Here is a 6,000-nt window from a genome sequence, read left to right on the forward strand (position 1 = left end):
GAATTTGGTTACAAATACAGTATTACATTAATCTACTAGCAAAAAATTTGCACCATATGGGGATTTTTAGTGAAAAAGTACCAACAAGGCCTTCTCACAATGAGCATAAATTAGATACAAAGTGACCTTACATCACCCGAGCAGTGGGATTTTTACTTAATTTTGTTTCACATTAGCACAACCATCTCTACTTGTTCAGTTTGACTCTTCCACTCTCTCAGTAGCGCTAATAGAAACATTACCTTGTGGACACATCACTGGAACTTGTTTTGTATAGTCGTGACACAGGGTTCTTTGAAGAGTTGTGATTGTTATTGTTCATCATAAACACATTTTCTGCTGTGTTGTAAAGTTAATAGGATTGTGACAATGGCCCCAAGATGATTAAAAAAAGACAGATGAGGATGGTTCAAAAAAAAAAAAAAAGAGAAACATGAACCAGGTACATGTACAGCTGACCTGCCAAAACTGTACAATCATACTGCAACATCCACAACTGGTATAGTTACAATTCTGAATTAAAAAGATATCAAATCATTAGACGTTGTAAAATGGGTGTATACATGAGGAGTCAATGGCAACATGGTCTTAACATTGAAAATTTTCTGATTATCTGGATTGACGAGAAGCAGTTAGCAGGTGATACGATTAAAGAAAACAATTACAAAAAGTATTGGAGCTGCATAAGGTACAGCATTACGAGATTGTGGAGATTTCAACCGAGGAGTGGGAGGAGGTATAGTGACAAGCCTCAAGTTCCAAGTAAAACTAGGTATATGTTAATAAGGGGAACTGCAATATTTTGTAGAAAAACATCATCCAATTAAAGGTTTGGCAGGGAGAACATTGAATCAATTAATCAACCATGCTATGTCACTTTGCTTAACATTTTAAAGAAAATGAGAGATTAGTTGCCTTTAGATTGACCTTTAGTCAAAATCAAAAGTAGTGTGTGAAAAAAGGCCTAGGGTCCATGTGTCATGAAAGCATTAATTAATTACTCTATTTACTGATAGTAAAAGCTGTATAAGTGAGAAAACTCTTGATTTCCTCCTTCTCTCGTCTCCCTCATATCCGCCTCGCATCTTCCTCAAAGGCAAATTACAAGTTAATCTGTTAATATTCTGTGAATAAATAATTTGTATTCCATTCCAATATTAGGAGTTATAAATTACTCAATAATTAGCATTGCAGTTTTTTTTACGAGTGTATAGTATATATGTACTTAGGGATATGTGGAATACATTGCATGAATTTTATTTTCTTTCTTATGGCAAAAATTGTTTTAGTTTAGGAGTTTTCTCTCAGAAGAAAAAAACTCCTAAACCAAGGTACTACTGTATGTATGTATGTATGTGTATACCATGTGTGTATATATATATATATATTGTATATATGTATATATATATATATGTATATATACATATACACATATATATACATATATATATATATATATATATATATATATACATATATATATACATACATATATATATATATATATATGTATATATATATATATATTATACAATAAGAAACATATTTTTGACACACGAGATAGAAAGATGGACCCTAGCAGTTGAAAGTAATCTTGAACGTTTTTCAAAGACAATAAGGTATTTTTAAATATTTCCGGATTCAATATGAACCACTAACTTTAATGCTATAAATTTATAAATCTTAATATATATGAGTGCATGTGTATGAAGTCACTTGTTAGATAAAAATTAAAAAATAACATGCTTCAACTGAAGAACAAACTCCAATAACCCTCTTTATTAAAATTCGCCACTCGTCATCATTCTCTCTCCCATCTTCTGACTAATCGATGGTATTTAATGCAAGTGCCTCTTTCTCCCGCCGTTTCACTTAGTAAACACACTCTCTCTCTCTCTCTCTCTCTCTCTCTCTCTCTCTCTCTCTCTCTCTCTCTCTCTCTCTCTCTCTCTCTCTCTCATATACTAACGAACAAGTGCGACTATATATATTAATATATGCCGAAATATCTTTCTTTCCTGCAACGCACAGGGGGAGAGGGCTTGGTCATACTCAGGTGGGAGGGGGTACCCAGAGAGGTACACTGGGAAACCACAATCTCCCAGGAATTGCCGAACCAGCGGGTTGTAGTTAGGAAAGGGGGAGGGGTGGGGGAAAGGTTGAATCCCTCCGTGTGTGTGTGTGTGCGCGCAGACTCATTTTTGTACAATAGTTTATACTGTATATATTAAATTTCCACCATTATAATGAATCTACCCAACCCAAGAAATGGAAATGAAATTGATGTTTAACCGTCAATAAATTCAGTTCCGAAATCGTGATTATGTGTACCAAGATAGAACACAACGCAATAGATTTATATTAAATATCATACGCATAATATATCATACTGTATAAACAACAGTTATTGTGTCAAACTCCACATTCACTGTCAAAAATATTTGTTTTTTTTTCGATTTTAGTGATTGTAAGATAAAATCGTAAAATATAACAAAAATGCTTCCAAGCTTAATTGTGTAAAAGTAAATAAATGAAGAATTAATAAGACAGGAAATCCGTTGCAAAGCAAGTAAGCACCAATGGAAATGACAAAGCACTCTACAATAACCTTGGAAATATTACAAGACGTCAGACTGACTTTGTTATGCTTCGTGTTCGGGTCGTTAATGTGACCTGACATACCCTGATATATATATATATATATATATATATATATATATATATATATATATATATATATATATATATATATATATATATATACATTAGTTCATGGCCGAGATAAAGAGAAGAAAGTGATGATGCTTTAGCAATTTTTTGCAAAGTTGAGACATTAGATTTTGTGGTTCTGGAAATATGTTGGATTTTATTGGCTATATTATATTGCTTTACCCGATGCGTTTATGAGTTTGAAACTATTGCCTACTCCATTACGTAAATATATAGAATCATGTAACATTCATGTTTACGCGGAGTGTCGCCTTCAAATATGACTCTACGGAAGATATAAAAATATCAAAAATTTTAACCTTTTTTGAGAAGTTACAAACCACGTCCTAACGTTCTATCTACTATACAGTAGTTATTTGTAAGCAATAGACTACTATTGATATACGTGCAAATGTTGACCAATTATTTCAAAATTTCTTAATTATGAAAGACGATAGTCTTCGACAGTTTGCTACCATTCTATTAATGTAAAGGTGATTCTTAGTATGAACTGACCATCCTTGGTCATCAAAAACGAATACTCACCGATATTCTACTTTAATGAAATGGCCTCCCAGTCCAGATTAAGATATTGATAAAAGCATATTGTACTGGTGGTGAATCCCTTCATTTTCAACCCCTTTTTAAGGTTGCTTGTCGTAGTTTATCTTTTTTTTTTACCCACCACGATTATTCTGCTTTGCTTTGAAAAGATTTTAACCTTTTTGTCGTCCAGCTCTAAACAAAAAAAGCTTCGGCGAGTTGCATGAATCCAGAGATTTGCTTTTAGTAATCATTCTTCGAGTATGTAGAGTTAAGTACTGATGTCAAACGGGAGCTTACTGAGCAACCATGGGTTCGCATAATTTAATCTTTGAAACCTACAGCGAGGAGCTTCTCGACTCCAACAACTTTTTAATCTCTTAACTGTGCATTGAAACCGATATCATTAAGACAGGGTAACAGTTAGCCAAAAGAGATATGAGAAGTTTTACAGATCGTTATCTGTATTACTATATCACTAACAATATGAACAGGACCAAAAACTGTTCTTTGTACAAAACTTGGATTGGTTTAGATACGAGTTTTATTACACGATGCCTGAAACGGTCGATTTAAAATGAATCGCATAAAAAGGATCTTATCGATCCAAATCCTCTAATTTTTTCTTCTTGAAGTGGACTACTTAGTCTAATATTTAATTACTTTAACAAAAGCCTTGGCAAAATCGAAATAAGAGGTCTAGCTTTCACTTTCTCAGCCTACGATTATTGTGATTAACTCTCTGATGAAGCTGCAAACTCGAGCTGCTATCCATATGATTATATTAATTTTTTTTTTTTACCAAGGTAGATAATACACTCCACTTGACACGTTCTTCCACGGAGTGACTGCTTGTCTAAGTGCACTCGAACAACTATGGGAGTAGAGTAGTCAGAAAGAGTACACCTTATACATATCAGAAACCATACAACAATAGGTGGTCCTGGAGAAAACGGGATAACGTCACGAGAGCCTGGTAGTAACCAAGGCCAATTGTGGGGTTTGGTCTTTAAAGATTCCTCGGAATAATTGGAATTTCCTAAATTACAGAGATGTCACTGATAGATAGAGGTGAAAAGAGAACTCAGGTCGATTTTAATTGAACACGTACACAAATACAGAAGCACTTTCAAATATATATATATATATATATATATATATATATATATATATATATATATATATATATATATATATATATTCGAAGACATGTACTAAACCAATGATATTAAATAATCAAGTTAGTATGATATAAGGAATATTTTACCACGGAAGACGGAGAGAAAAACTAGTTAAAAATAATTACTTGGTAATTTCTCTTATAAAAAACAAAAGAAATATAAAATATGGATCTTTATTCTCCTTGCACAAGATCTTTATAATACAGCATAAATATAAATAATATATTTATTTTAATGTTGCTCTTTTTAAAATTATTTTATTTTTCTTCGTTTCCTTTCCTCACTGGGCTATTTTCCCTGTTGGAGCCCCTGGGCTTATAGCATCCTGCTTTTCCAACTAGGGTTGTAGCTTAGCAAATAATAATAATAATAATAATAATAATAATAAAACACCATTTTATTATTCTGATTATATTTTAGAAAATATATTTTAAAGTCACATTTCATCTTTTATGAAGTTCACAATAGAAAAAGCTAAAGAATATACAGTATAAGTCATTATATGTCACCATAGTGATCATGAAGCTAACCGTTGTCCAGTTGTACAATGATGAAATCCAAAATTTACTTAAAATCAATTCAAGTAACTTCGTTGAAAACCTAGTAAATTCGGTGAGTTATGACTTAAAACCAATAAACTGCGGTGGAAACTGGTAACTACATAATTGTTCAAGTTCTTTTACATGTAACGAACGCGGTCCATCGCATTTTTCCTTGAGGTGATCAAGTTGATTTTGGGAATATATGCCGGTATATGTAAGTTAACATAAAAAAATAAATTTGAACAATATATATATATATATATATATATATATATATATATATATATATATATATATATATATATATATATTTGTGTCAAATACTTAGAAAAATATAAATCTGAAACATTTTGTTTCATTAGCTGTAAAAGCTGAACCACAGAGAAATTAAATGACTTGTGACCATTAAGGGAAATGGAATGCATATTAAATAAAAAAACTTTAAAATAACATCTTCCATCAAAAACCCTACAAGAGAGTAATAACCCCGCTTTTGGCAAAATTGTTTTAATGCTAACGATACACCTGCAATTTTCCTAAGGGTTACAGCTGCAGTAATTGTCGAGGAACAGGTGTTCCGACAAATTGCCTGATCCAGACAACAGACCCACATGCGTGTTTTAATGTTGTTAGTATACGAGAAACATTCTTAAGATGATTATATCTCAACCCCTTCATGACTTGCTGTCGGTTACCAACACATGATCCACATTCGGGACTCACAAAGTTTAATCAACGTTTTGAGAGAAATGTTCAAAATAGTCCTTTTTATACGAATGGTATGAATACGCCAAATAAAGCTAGTTATTCAGGTCGTCAATTTACTATAAAAACTTACGGTGATAATTGAATAACTGAGACGCTAATAAGCATAGATGAACAAAAGTTCAAACTTGCAGCGAATGTTTTTATGTTGAACAAGCTGACACAAGTCTCTTTTTATAGTTTACATATGAAAGATCTATTTCAATGTTGTTACTGTTCTTAAAATATTATATTCTAATTGTTCATTACTTCTCTTGTAC

The 6,000-nt window shown here is 32.1% G+C and overlaps 1 protein-coding gene across 5 annotated transcripts in view; it reads right to left on the minus strand.

The window, feature by feature from the left end:
• Positions 1–6,000, minus strand: part of LOC137657808 (uncharacterized) — a 334,329-nt gene that overhangs the window by 34,212 nt on the left and 294,117 nt on the right. The window lies entirely within an intron of this gene.

This window comes from Palaemon carinicauda, chromosome 1 (genome assembly GCF_036898095.1).
Source record: "Palaemon carinicauda isolate YSFRI2023 chromosome 1, ASM3689809v2, whole genome shotgun sequence".
NCBI classification, from domain to species: Eukaryota; Metazoa; Arthropoda; class Malacostraca; order Decapoda; family Palaemonidae; genus Palaemon; species Palaemon carinicauda.